Here is a 13734-nt window from a genome sequence, read left to right as displayed (position 1 = left end):
CAAAGTGCTTTTAGGGCACAGTAGGTGAGAGAGACGGAGAACAGATACAGGACAGGAAGTGAGGGCATAGTTTCCCTCTGTCTCGCTCACTCTCTCCCTCTATCTCTCTCTTTCTCCCTCACTCTCCCTCCCTTTGTGTTCCCATGCATCCCGAGACGTCTGGCTCATAATCGAGGAAGCGATTGCCCCCGTGGCCGGGCCCGGAACATAACGAGCTCCCCGCCAAGATAACCGTGACCGGGGCAGGAGAGGAGGGCAGTGCCAGAGTGATAAACGAGCCAGATGTGCTGGAGGCGGCGGGGGAGGGGGTTGGCAGTGGGACCTGACAGGCTGGCAGAGGGAGGCTGGTCAGAGCTGCTGTGTCCGGGCAGAGAGGAGGAGCTCTCCTGGGTGAGGAAGATACGGGGAATTGGGATTTTTCATAACGTCCTCTGACAAGCACTGAGGGTGATGACATTGTTCAGATGGTAATGCAACTCACTGGAGCTGGATGTTCAGGTTGTGGAAGACATCCAGTTGCTACTGCCTTTGTTTATAAACGGGCGGACGAAAAAACAGGAACGCCTGATGGTACTATACAAAGAAAGGATTTTATGAAGGATTGACATTTCTCAGTAATGTTTTTAATTAATAATATGTTCTGCCTTACCATCTGCTAAAGCAGGGTTGTTAACTTATTTTAGTTCAGGGGCCACATAGCCGAATCTGATCTCAAGTTGGCCCGACGAGTAAAATCCTAGCATAATAACCAATAAATAACGACAACTCCAAATTCTTCCCTTTTTTGTTTTAGTGCAAAAAAAAGTACTATCTTTTACAAACTATTATGAACAACCTGACATTTTTTAAGAAAAATAGGTGCAATATCTAGACTTTATTTTACATTAACGTCCACATCTGTGTAGTAATCCTGACCACCTGAACTGACAACTCCCACCTGTACTGTAATGTTTACACTTTGCAAAGTCATCCCGCGGGTTGGATTGGACGCTCTAGCGGGCCGGTTTTGGTCAGCGGGCCGTATGTTTGATATCCCTGTGCTTTGTTCCTGCTGATACTCTAATTTAGCAAATCTAATCAACTACCGGGAACAATTTGAAAGACAGGTGTTTTGAATCTGTCAAGCACTCTTGAAAGCACTCACACTCACACTCAGAGACACACAGACACAGACACACGCCGTGAGTCACTCCCGCCAAGCACAGAGAAGAAAAACCCCTCCCTCCTTCTTCTCCCCTCTGATCTCACCACAGGGCCCTTTAATAACGGTTGCAGATTATCATCCTGCCAGAAAGGACTACTACAGAAGCGGCCCCACAGGTACGCTGAAGCCTCACACACTTCAGGAAAGAACACCTTCATTTCCAGGCTGGCAGGGTGGATAAGATAGTCACGCTAAAGTTTGTACAGGGCTGCAGTTTTTACACCAGAAAGGACATTAGTGAAGTATTATGCAGGGATACATCACAAACAAACAGAGGTTTTTATAGATGTTTCCACGAGAACAAATATAAAAAGACTCGCACATTTAGAGCCAGACTGTCATTGCTCAGTAAACCCAAGGGGACTTTTTATTATGCCAGTTATACCTTTTACGAGGGCCCATCATGTTGGCTGAGGAGTTTATCAGATAAGATGTAGAGTGCCTATGAGAGGAGCTCTTAATCAAATAAGTCAAGGTTGTCCTCCTCAGATAACTTGAAGCTACAGGAGAACAGAGGAAGCATAGTGTGTGTATGCGTGTTTACATTTGTGTTTTAAAAGTTAAATTGGATGGAACAGATCATTTACCAGAGTAGGTTTTTTGCACATACCTTTAGTCACCTTAGATTTAAAAAAAGAAAACTCACCCTGAAGATAGCTTTTCCTGCAAGTGCTCTTTTTTTATCCCAAAATACACAGCCGCACACAATGAGGCTGATTTCTTTGCGTTAATGTGCATCTATTTGCTGCCGCCAACTGAAAAGGGGGCAGCAATGTGAGGAAGTGGGAAACTTCCCCTGTGCATATATGTTTCTTCCTGTTTAGGAGATGACAAATGAGAACAGCTTACTTTCTATGCACCAACTGTGCGGTTTGCACCGGCAAACAGCTTTCCTAATTACACCCCCAATGAAAAGCAAACACACACAAAACATAATCCACCATACAGGAATCATTAACAGCTGGCGGGATAAGGAATGCCTCTGAGTGGAAGGAAGAGGAAACTGGTTTAGACGCCAGAAGGCAGGCATTAAGTTACCTTTCCAAGCAGGAGGAGAAGCGCCTGGCGAAAGCGGAGTCTCTGGAACACGAAGAGGTCGTACACCGCCGACACGGCCAGCACCGTCACCCCCTGTTCCTTCCACAGCATGCTGGCTGCTGCGCACCCAAGGCTGCCCAGCATCCAGCCCCAGCACCAGGAGCCTCCACATCTGCTCTCGAAGTCCCTACGAAGTCCACAGTGCCTCACATAGCAGAGAAGAGACAGCAGGAAAAACAACGCAGCGCCAACGTCCGCCCTGCCAACCACACCTGAGACTGCTTCAGTGTGGACCGGATGAGAAGCGAAGAGAAGGCCAGCCAGCAGGCTCCACAGCCCCCCGCCCAGGAGCTGTCGACTGAAGGCCGTGAAGAGCGCGGTGACCAGGCCATGCAGCACCACGTTCAGCAGGTGGAAGCCCCAGGGCCGCAGGGCGTGCAGGGCGTAGTTCAGGCGGAAGGAGAGGGTGCAGAGGGGCCGGTAGGACTTGTGGCTGCCGCTGTGAGTCAGCAGGGTGCCCCAGAAGTCGTCGTACAGGACGTTGGTCCACGGAGTCTCAGGGAGAAGGTCCTGGTTGGTCTTGATGGCTCGACTAAAGGAGCAGAAAAAAAAACATTTTTGTAAGTTCATCAAATAAACTGTTCACTTTGATAGGCTTTTCTTATATAATATTTACCGATAGGATAAGTGTTAGAGAAAATGAAGCTTATATGAATTCATTCATTTATATTGGAAGTCGCAGGTCGGAATTGGGACTGACGTCACATAAGAGTTGACAGCAGCACAAGTCAGAAAAAAATGGCCGCCGTCAGGAACGTTATTCGCCTTGTTTACAGCTTTAGCAGTCACCTCAGGTTAGCCATTGTCAGCTAAATATGTTGATAACTACACTTTATTTTGTATTTTGTGAATACAAACATTATAGCAGCATATCCACAGATCTCAAATGAGCAGTACCATATGTACAGTTGATTGGTGTGGTATACAGAATGGTTTCTCCGAGTTTAGGAAGTCCAACCTCAGGAGGCCTTTCATTAGAAATCTCTGACTGGGAACTCAGAGATTTCACTCACCAGTACAACTGGAACGCACTATTATTACATATTTTGTTTATTTTATATTTTGAACCTTAATTTAATCCATAGTTTTGTCTCTTATTGAAGGTGATCTTATCAGGTTGGTGTGTGGCGCAGTGGATAGAGCCTTGGTGTTCGGATGAGGGGTCACAGGTTCAAACCCCACTGCAGTCACTCGTTGTTTCCCTGGGCAAGGCACTTCACCCCAAATTGCTCCTGTGGGGATTGTCCACAGTATTGAGTATGTAAGTCGCTTTGGATAAAAGCGTCTAACAAGTAACATGTAATGTTATGTATAAGCAAGCTTTGAACTTAGGCTGTTCGGGATCTTAGATGTTTGTTGGATATGTGGTCCGATATGGCTCCTTTTTCCCCCCGCTTCAAAGCACTTCTGTCAGCACACTGTACTATTAGTCTACTTTTAATTAGACTGTTAAAATGTGGAAATATAAACAATCAGCCCAAAATATTGCACTTGGTACAAACCTACAGAGAACAAGACAACCTTATTATCACCTTTAAAGTCGTCAGTGTGAAACTGTTAGTAAATTGCTTTTTCACACAGCCGACACAATGCCACATTTGCATGAGTTTGAAGTCTTGTTCCTGTGGTCCAGAACAACGCTGCTGAGAGCAACGAGACTGAACAGTAGAATTGTGGGCCGTAAAACCAAAACAATGAGCTGAAAGCTTTGTAAAGGTCCTTACACACCAAACTGACACCAAAGAACACCAAACAGTGCATGACATCAAGGATTTTGGGAGATGGCCCTGTGGGCCATCTAAGCTAATTTACAGATGGCCCTGAGCCCAATAGAGATTGCCCTGAAAATGCGCGCGGACGAAAATGCACGAAGGGTTTGGGGGGCCTCCCCCGAGAAAATTTAGATTTTTGCAGGTCTTAGATGCTGTTTGGTGCATTCTCTAGACTGAATTATAAGATGAACCACCACAATATTATATTGTACAATTTCAATTTTATTCTTCATTTCACTTGTTTGTTTGCACGCTTGCATGCCCTGCATAGCTATAAGAAATACTTAAGTTGTTGGTCAAGACACTTTCCATCTGATGAAGGCAAATGCCTTCCCAGATGTAAAAAAGTAGAAAACATAACATTCAGTTGTTACTGCCAAAACAAACATTATTTACACTATTATGGCCCCTGTTAAAAATGTTTGTAATGTTATCTACTGTAAGTTGGTCGAATGAATGCATCCTCATCCGGAAGCTGACCGAGCAGACCCGAGCAGCAGTCGAGAGGAGCCGAGTGCATCCGCAAAGCACACAACATGGTGACGTCGGAGTTCCCGTTAGCCGGCAAATCTAAATCTCTTTGGTCAAAATAATTTCCCTTTAGCGCAATACCGCTTCAGTTGCGCCACTTATGTGACAGACAAGATGAGTATGTGACAGACAATAATAGTCAATTCTAATGTCTAACACGTAATGTGGAGAAAGAGATGTCCTGTCTGGGTTGATTGTGCGTTGATCTGTTGGTAATACCTCGGGGTTCCGGTGGGCATGTAAACAAATGCATAATGCTGCGGTATACTTTGTGGCCTCACCCAGTTGCATAGCGACACTTATTGTTTAGGTGTCTTTTAATAAGCAGGTAGTCATATCATTAGCTAGAACTAGCTGGATCTGATCGATATGGACATAAACGCGAGTGAAGTCTAATCTGACGGGAGAGAGAGATCAGCTGCTGCTGACGAGTCGACACGCAGCTCTGCATGATCACATGCAGCGGTGAGCGGACAAAACACACACTTCAGGTTAGAATATCACTCGTAGCTATTTTAATTACCTCTCAAACTACCTAAACTAGTTATAGATATGTTTAGTTTTACTGTCGGGTCACTCATTACTGGATCTGTGAGCTGCATGATACTGGCATAATAGATTGCCCGATCGGGCAACCAGCAGGTGAGGCTTCATTGCCCGAGCTAAATACTAGATGGCCCCGGGCCACCGGGCAGTCCTTAATGTCGAGCCCTGGCATGTATTTCATGTTAGCTTAGCTTCTTAGCCTGAGCTAGCTCTGTTTACTTCCAGTTCGGAGGCAGCAGGTCCCGCCTCGGCTCCAGGTCGTAGCTACAGGGCAGCGCCGCTGCAGTCGGACTGGGTGAGTGTGATCTGCACATCTGGAGTCTAGGGTTGACCCCTAATCAAATCCGTCAGACCTTGTCAATTAGGTGTGGTGTCAGGCGTGGTTTTGGGAGACAGCCTTGCCGCCGTAGCGGGTTGGTCAGAGCGGAGGTCTTACTGCTGTGCCTCACTGACAGTGCCACTCAAAATTTGGGAAAAAAAATATATGAATTGGGGTTCTCGGTGTAACTATTATCCTATTTATCTCCTATAATCCTATTAATAACTACATAAAATAAAGTGTGTCCTGGCGGTACGTATGTTATGTGAATTAGAGTCTTTTCTCTCTCTACGTTCAACACTGGGCTAAACTCGATTATCGGTAAGGTACGACGCAGGAATCCCATGGCCATGTATCTTCAGCGTGCATCGTGGTTAGTGATCTAGAGGCTAGATATGGGTCGTGTACTGATGTGATTTATATACATAATAGTCACGAAGTGGATAGGTTTATCACCCTCCCTCGGGACTTTATACTCCGTTACTATCCACAGTCGTTCCATTGCTTTGATAAAGATATATGTAACAAAAATGCAGACTATTCTCGCTAAAGTACCAACTTACAGCCAATACATCTAGACATCGATAAGGACCCAATGACGATACGAGTTATGTCCACGAAAACGATTTAGACTTGTAGCGAGAGATGGGGGGTATAGATCCTACACTCGAAGGTTACGGGTTAAGCCTTTGTACGCGTCTGTTCTGACCCTTGATGTATCTTCTCTGTGTATCTCTGCAGATAACGGATACAGTTATGTATGACTGTCACATGAGCATTAAGACATCGCTGAAAAGTAGCTAAGGAATGTATATTCCTTACAGCGAGATTTTAGAGTGGATCGGTCGTTTAACAGATCTTGGCGTGTTGAGCGTTCAATGATCCGGAGTCCTCGGAAAGATCACGTCTGTGTATCTATTTGTTTAACCGCTCCGCTGTCGAAGCGTGCGGATTCTATGACGGTGCGCGAGGTGCGAGTGTATATCGCCGTGTACAGATTGTGACGACAATACTGAGTTGGACCGACTTTGTGAGGATATATATATATTTGAGGAGTTTGTCCGCTTTTGTAGGATGGTCAAAGTGGGTGACAGAGACGGTAGAGCGAGGTACGGACCAAGACCAGGAGCCAAGCATAAGGTAGATCTGACATATATATTTACCTGCATCACAGGCACTCGCAGTGGGTATCCTAAGACGTCTATCAACCGGCTCCTTTTTCGGGAATTCCGGGTCTCTGTTGCGCGGTCAGTGGGGACTCCTTCAGCGGCTGCAGCCCGGCCTGCTGGCGGCTGGTGGCTGTGGCTCTGACAACGCAGCCGGCCTTGAGAGCGACGCATAAACGGGCTGTATAAGCGCGGTGACCTTGTGTGGGCGTTTAGGCTACGGGCTCGTGCGAGTGACTTGAACGCATACGGCTACTCCACCGTTATTGAGAGGAGATGGATCATCGGCCGCCATCACACATAAGTAGTAAGTTTTTCTGTCGTTGTTGTGGCTTCTGTCTCTTCTTCTTGTCTGACGGCACTATATTTGTTTGTTGTTTATCCTCAAAGAATAAAGTAAAAGTGAGAGCAGGTAACTTTTGTACCTTGCTTGTCCGTCGAGATATTTGGCTACTCTCGCACTTTATCAGGCAGGCACACACAAAGGTAGAGGGTAAAATTTAGGTAAACAAATAAGTGAGTGAAGGTGATAGGCAATTGCGAAGAGTACTGACTAAGCGATCGACTTGGCTCGGTTAGTCACAATAGGGAAACAGGCTGAAGGCCACCACAAGGGCTGCGGGCTAAGTTCGACGAACTTAGCCGTTCTTTCGCAGTCCAGCCGTCTTTTCTGGGCTGCCACGCCGCGTGTGGTGAGGCTTATCCGCACGGGGCTGCGAGTACAAGCCTGGCTGAGATGGGTTAAATGACGGCTAAAGCCCGGGCCAACATAGACCGGAAATCATCCGGCCTCAGCCGGGTGATTGCCGAACTGTCGCTGCAGTCTCAGATTAGGGCGGACGAGGTTTATTTCCCGGNACATGAATTTATTTAAGGTAGACTGCGATTTTTTTTTTTTTACTATCTGACATCACATACATCGTAGCATAAAAGTTAACCGTTTATTTATAATTAAAAAAATATTTTTAATTATAAATAAACGGTTAACTTTTATGCTACGATGTATGTGATGTCAGATAGTAAAAAAAAAAAAATCGCAGTCTACCTTAAATAAATTCATGTGTCTCTTGTGATTTGTGATTCGTCCACATTTAGACCAATCACAGCGTCACACTCTGCCGCCTATTCTGGATTTGTTTATTGTTTATTGTGCATTCTGTAGACTCCCATTTCTGTTTTAATTACAAAATGGACATCAGAAATTGGCTTAAAAGGTCTAAGGATTTATTCAAACGAAATAGCGATGAAAGAACTGCAACCGATGGTGCTGCTGGCGACCCGTTGCAGCAGCACGCCTTAATGTCACAAGCCTGACCTCGGCAAACCCCGGGGTTGAGTTAGCGAGCCCAATCCTTGACTCATCAAGGCGGCCGCCACCAACGCTGTCCTCCGAGGCACAGCTCCTTGTGCCCCTACCATCACCACCTGGGTGCTAGTTTATCGCCGGAGCTGTTAGATTAACATTAACATGCTTATTGTAGTTCTAAGTGCAATGCCTTGCGGCCTGTAGCACCATCCTTGATGGAGCATATGTGTGGGCTGGTCCTGTATTAAATACAGGAAAGGAGTGAGCAGAGGGTAGAGTTGTCNGTGCTATTTTATCGCCGGAGCTGTTAGATTAACATGCTTATTGTAGTTCTAAGTGAGTAAAAAATCTTGATGGAGCATATGTGTGGGCTGGTCCTGTATTAAATACAGGAAAGGAGTGAGCAGAGGGTAGAGTTGTCAATTCTTGTTCTGTTTTCTGTGATATATTTTACTCACCCTCAGTTGCGCGCGCTACTAAAGAGACGCGCTACCATGGAAACAAAACAATGGTGTAGCTGTATTAAAGTCAGAGTGGAAACGGTACCGAGTAAATCTGATTATGTCAGAAATGCGGGAGAAATATGACCCCGGGAGGAAACCGGGAGAGGGCAATGAAATCGGGAGTCTCCCGCGAAAATCGGGAGGGTTGACAAGCTATGGCTCGGCTGAGCGAAAGGATGCACCTACAGTGCATAGAAATAAACCATGCCCAAGGCGGGCTAAACAGTTCATCGTCTCCATCTCTACTATTTCTTTCCGAGTGCAACGATGAGGAAGCTTCCATCCTTAACCAGTGTGCCTTGCTCGTGATTTACCAGTGTTTGTGTTGCCACGCAAACAATGTTTCAAAACTGGTTTCTATATTGCCCTTTATTTGTGTATGTATTTGCGATAAGTGTGCGTCTTTACCATAGACTGTATATATTAATGGACGTAGTGTCCGTGACGTCACCCATAGGATTCTGCAGAGTTGCCAAGAAGGCCTTAGTAGGCGGAGTCGGCCACTAACGGCTTGACAGCGACGTCAGAGTCTAATCCCGCCTGCTCCAAATAAGGGCAAAGAGGCGGAGCCGAGGCGGGACCTGCTGCCTCAGAAATGGAAGTAAACAGAGCTAGCTCAGGCTAAGAAGCTAAGCTAACATGAAATACATGCATACCAAGTTACTGCTAACAGTNGACCGATTTAGTGCGTCGTTCGTGTGACAATTCCCTACGTCGAAGGAGTAGCAACGTGAGACTCTCTTTACTTTCATCTCTACCTCTGCTACTTGACAAGATCTCGGACGCCGCACCGTTGACTCTAGACGATAAATAGACATAGTATCGTGACGTCACGTTTAGAGAAGATGTTGACGTTCGCTCACACATCGCATGCTATGATATAACGATAAACCGGTTGAGACGTAGAATAGAGCACGCTCGCGGTAGTACTATGAACTGATTTGCGTCACCTATACTTTCTTTCTGTGTGATCGATCGACGTTAGATGTTATGCTCTTCTATCTAGACACAAGAGCGCACACAGCGTATCATTGCTTCGTACGTGAGAGCAACCAGTGGAGACAGTCGTGAGATAAGCTCCTCTCAACCAAACCGCAACCTGTCGATTACTCATGATATCAGATCGTGTAATGGCTGACAGCACCGAGTGTTAATACATGTGAGGTTCCTGGACGACTGATAGACATACATTTATGGGCGCAGCGCTCAGTCGTGCGCTCGCGGCGTTAGATACGCGGTTGATGCATAGTCAAAGGAACCATATACACACAAGACCGCATAGCACAGAGCAGCGAGGGTGTTTGAGGTGTACTTTACCACAAGAAATACACACACTACGCCGGTCACACCTAACACCTGTGAATCGTCAGGAAAATAGTCATACGATTACCACCCAAGGCTCAGCGTTTTCGCGCGCTCCTACTACATCGTCAACGTTTTCGGCGTAGCGCGTTACAGTAGACCTTAGTATCGAGGATCGAATGTAAGTAGGTAGAAGAGTATGTCGGCTTTGTGGTTTCCGGAGTAGACGCAGAGAGTCACCAAGAAGTATATTATATTCGTGGTTATGTAGATTTCGCAAGAGCACTTATCGGTTACCCATCTATGTTTCAACATGGCTATATAGGTACTTAAAGACGAGCGAACGACCTATACATCAACACAAGTTTATCTCGGATTCGCGCCGTTGGTCTATAACTCGCGCTCAATGTTTGTACTATTATAGTCAATCTTTTGTTTATGTATTAGTCTTTAAACGCGTACGCGTGTCAACATCTCGCTAGTAGTGTCTTTTCTTCGTTACTCGGTTCACAAATGCTCGCGATCGTTCCACTGAAGTCGTTAGAGCCTCTTACGTTCTATCTAGTACTCATCTATAAATTGAGGTGCGAGTTTAGTCGTGCGCGAGCAACTGTAGAGAGCGACCCAGACAACACAAGTGATGACAATCTTTTTCCTCAGCGCGACCCTTGTGTAACGCCGAAATTTTTTATCGTTCCGATTAACGCAGATTATCAATCTATGATTCTAACCGGTTGTACACAACTCACTGAGAGGCGACGATCTCGCCGAGCATACCGAGGACGTAATCGCACAAGGTATATAACTACAGTCACTTTAGTCTGATTTGTCGGTGCATGTGACCATTAGCCGGCATTTAACCCGGTACCCCCGCTTATAAGCCAATTCGCGCAATGTCGTCCAATCACCTTCAAGTACAACTTGTTCTACTTTCGCGCAGTTTAGTAAACACAGATCGGTCTGTCCCTTTCATTTCTACCCTTCTTACACTAAGGTACTCAATTTACAACTCCTCTAAATCTGAATTTTCAATACGTCAGGTGGTCATACAAAACTACCACTCACATTGTACTTCAAACATGTAAAAATTTTACAGTTTGACCATATGTAAACGCTTTAACCCGTCGGCCTCATTACTCTCTAACAAAGATACAGTCGGAAGTAAATGAAAACTCGCTAAAACTCACAAATTTACGAGAGTATTGTCTGCAACGGAAACTCAAAGCCGCAAGAGCTCCTGAGTGACTACCCGACAACAAATTAAACTCCTCATCGTTACAGTTCAATGTTTAAAACCGCTACTGGTAGTCGTTCAGAAATCTACCAGCTAGTTCCACATTTCGCAACACTACCCTACCCAACGCATTTAAAACAGGAGGGACAAGAATAGAGAGGACGATTTCACAAGGAGCATTAAAAGGAACCGAGAGTCGTGAGTTGACGGGTATTCCTCTGATGTTCTTGTCGAGAGAGTGAGCTGTGTGTGTGTGTGCACGGGAGTCGCGCCATCAAACAGAGCACCGATAAGCACAGGGGAAGTCAGAAACTCACTACTGGGAACCAGTGCGCTCGGTTTTTAAGTCCGTGTCACTGCAAATAACCTCATAGAACGCACTGTAACTGACAATGCATTCACATCATATCGACCTGTACTGTCTCACTTACTCCCCCAACCAACACTACCCTAATGCTTAGAACCTCTGCTAGTTCTCTCAGGATCCTGAGCTACTGCTCAGCGACGCAGCCATACCTGTCGCAATAATATTTAGTTGATGGTGATCTAATACTCCTCAACTGTTACAAACGTCTGGTACGGAAGTCCCATGCACGGCGCACCGGAATCACCCCAGGAGACATTCTCTCCGGCTGCCACGCACACAATGTTTCAAAAGTGGTTTCTATGTTGCCCTTTATTTGTGTATGTATTTGCGATACGTGTGCGTCTTTGCGCAATGCTGTTGGTCTTGCTGTTTGATATATATTGTGCCGCAGGCCCGCAGCACATGACGGTTTTGTGTGCCCTCCCATGAAAATCATATGCCCTCCCTTTAGATTTGTTCTGGCGCCGGGTCTGGGGACAGCCCTAATGGACATACATTCCTACAGTATGAGGAAAATACTGGGAACCTTTCTGAATTGGATTGAAATGTAATCTCCGACAAGAGTTGCTAAGGCAACTTTTTTTACAAAAGATACGTTTTTTTCTTTTCTTGCAGTACTAAGATACTCTATAGCAGCAGAGCTTCATCATTCATTTGTCAGATATTCTTTTTACTCACAAGGTGATGAAGAGGAAGGTCCCTGCTTGTTGCAGTACTCTGGCTCGTCAAACACAGGTGTGATCATCTTAATGAGGTCTCTGCAGCTCACTGAAACACTTGCATGTGAGTCATCGGTCATGTGACCAGTCACACCTGTGCTTCTTCTGCCAGGAAGCCGTGACACGTGTACGAGAAACGTCTAGAGTTTGGGTCCTTTTTAATTGACCTCATCCATGAGGAGATTCAGAGATACCCATGGAAGCTGCAGGTGCCCATTTAATGAAGTATTTTAATCAATAAAATACTAAAGCACAAAACCAGCTAATTTTGGGGCTGTATTACTCATGCTGCTGCCCTGTCAGCATTCCTTTAACCTTAGAATGACCATGGAAGAGGGAATCAATTATCTGAGTGGAGAGCTTAAATGACTTTAGTGAGCAATTAAAAGCTGAGTAGCAGATAATTCAGTTGTTGGAAGGGGATGTTGGGTTATTGAAGATCTATTGTCAACCGACCAAAGATGACTACTGAGTGCAGTGGGAAGGTCATACTAGACTTCAGCAAAACAGGAAATAAAACTAGTGATCCTTTTTACTTAATGCCGGCTTCATCAACCTGATGCTCCTAAAAGCTGGCTAGAATACTACTTATATTTACTGCTGAGTTTGGGAATTCCTGTTATATCATTAAAAAGGCCCGCCTTCGCTCTAGCATGCAGTTGGTGATCGATCAGGAAGTCAATTAAGGAGCGATTTAGATATAGACAAGGCAACGAGGGGTAAAATGAAGCTCATTCATCTAAATACCACAAATGACTCTCTTGCTGAAATTGGCTTATCCTCTGATACCAAGCAGAATTGGATTCCTCAGACAGTTTCCTCCCTTGACAGGCATAATGGGCTCATCAATTAATAATCAAAGGCACTCTCTTATTCTTACCACCTTTCAGCATCCAAATCAATACCCCATTTGTTCTCCACTCTCACTTCCTCACTGCTCATTGGAAATGGTGTACTCCTTGAACTGGCCCTTTTCCATCTCACTATTGACAGGTGGCTGTCTGTAACTACCTCTGTCTTTGCATTTTCTCCCTCAGCTGACTTGTTGTTGGGGTGACATGCTTTTCCATATCAGATGTTGAGAAACCAAGTTAGGTCAAGCGAGTCAAGGCTAAACCTCTTATGTATCCTGGCATGGGTTTGTTATGGATAACTTGTGTTTTCCATCTGAAGTGGAGACAAGCTAAGTCAAGCATGCAAGAGAGGGATCATTTCAGTCCGAGGTTTGTACATGAGAAACTCCTTCTTCATATAGTAAAGCTTTCATCTGCCTATTGTGCAATTCATTTAGAGCATTACGCAGAGAGACTAAATTATTACTGAAGAAGAGTAAACTCGGTTAGAGATGAAAGGAAAAGTAGTTGGATCGACGCTCTGATGGTGATCAGAACGTATTAAAGCCAATATTGACATTACGACTCTGTCCAAACAGTATTATTTATATTATAGAAGCATGCAATTGAGTTCGCACACACACAGATCCAACTCCCCCCTCAAAAAGAGTTCATCGTCCATATCAGCGCTGCTCAGAAAGTGGGAAGAGAGCAGCATCTCTGTGTCATCAATCATGATGTTATGTAGTATTTATTCCATTAGGAAAACTCTGTTAAGAACATGAATTACAGGCACTTGTTGGTCAGGAATGCGCCAGGCTGTCTCTGTCAAGA

The sequence above is a fragment of the Notothenia coriiceps genome, unplaced genomic scaffold (genome assembly GCF_000735185.1).
Source record: "Notothenia coriiceps isolate Sejong01 unplaced genomic scaffold, NC01 NC01_scaffold00024667, whole genome shotgun sequence".
Taxonomy (NCBI): domain Eukaryota; kingdom Metazoa; phylum Chordata; class Actinopteri; order Perciformes; family Nototheniidae; genus Notothenia; species Notothenia coriiceps.
The sequence above is the reverse complement of the archived record's forward strand: the minus strand, read 5'-3'. Positions refer to the sequence as shown.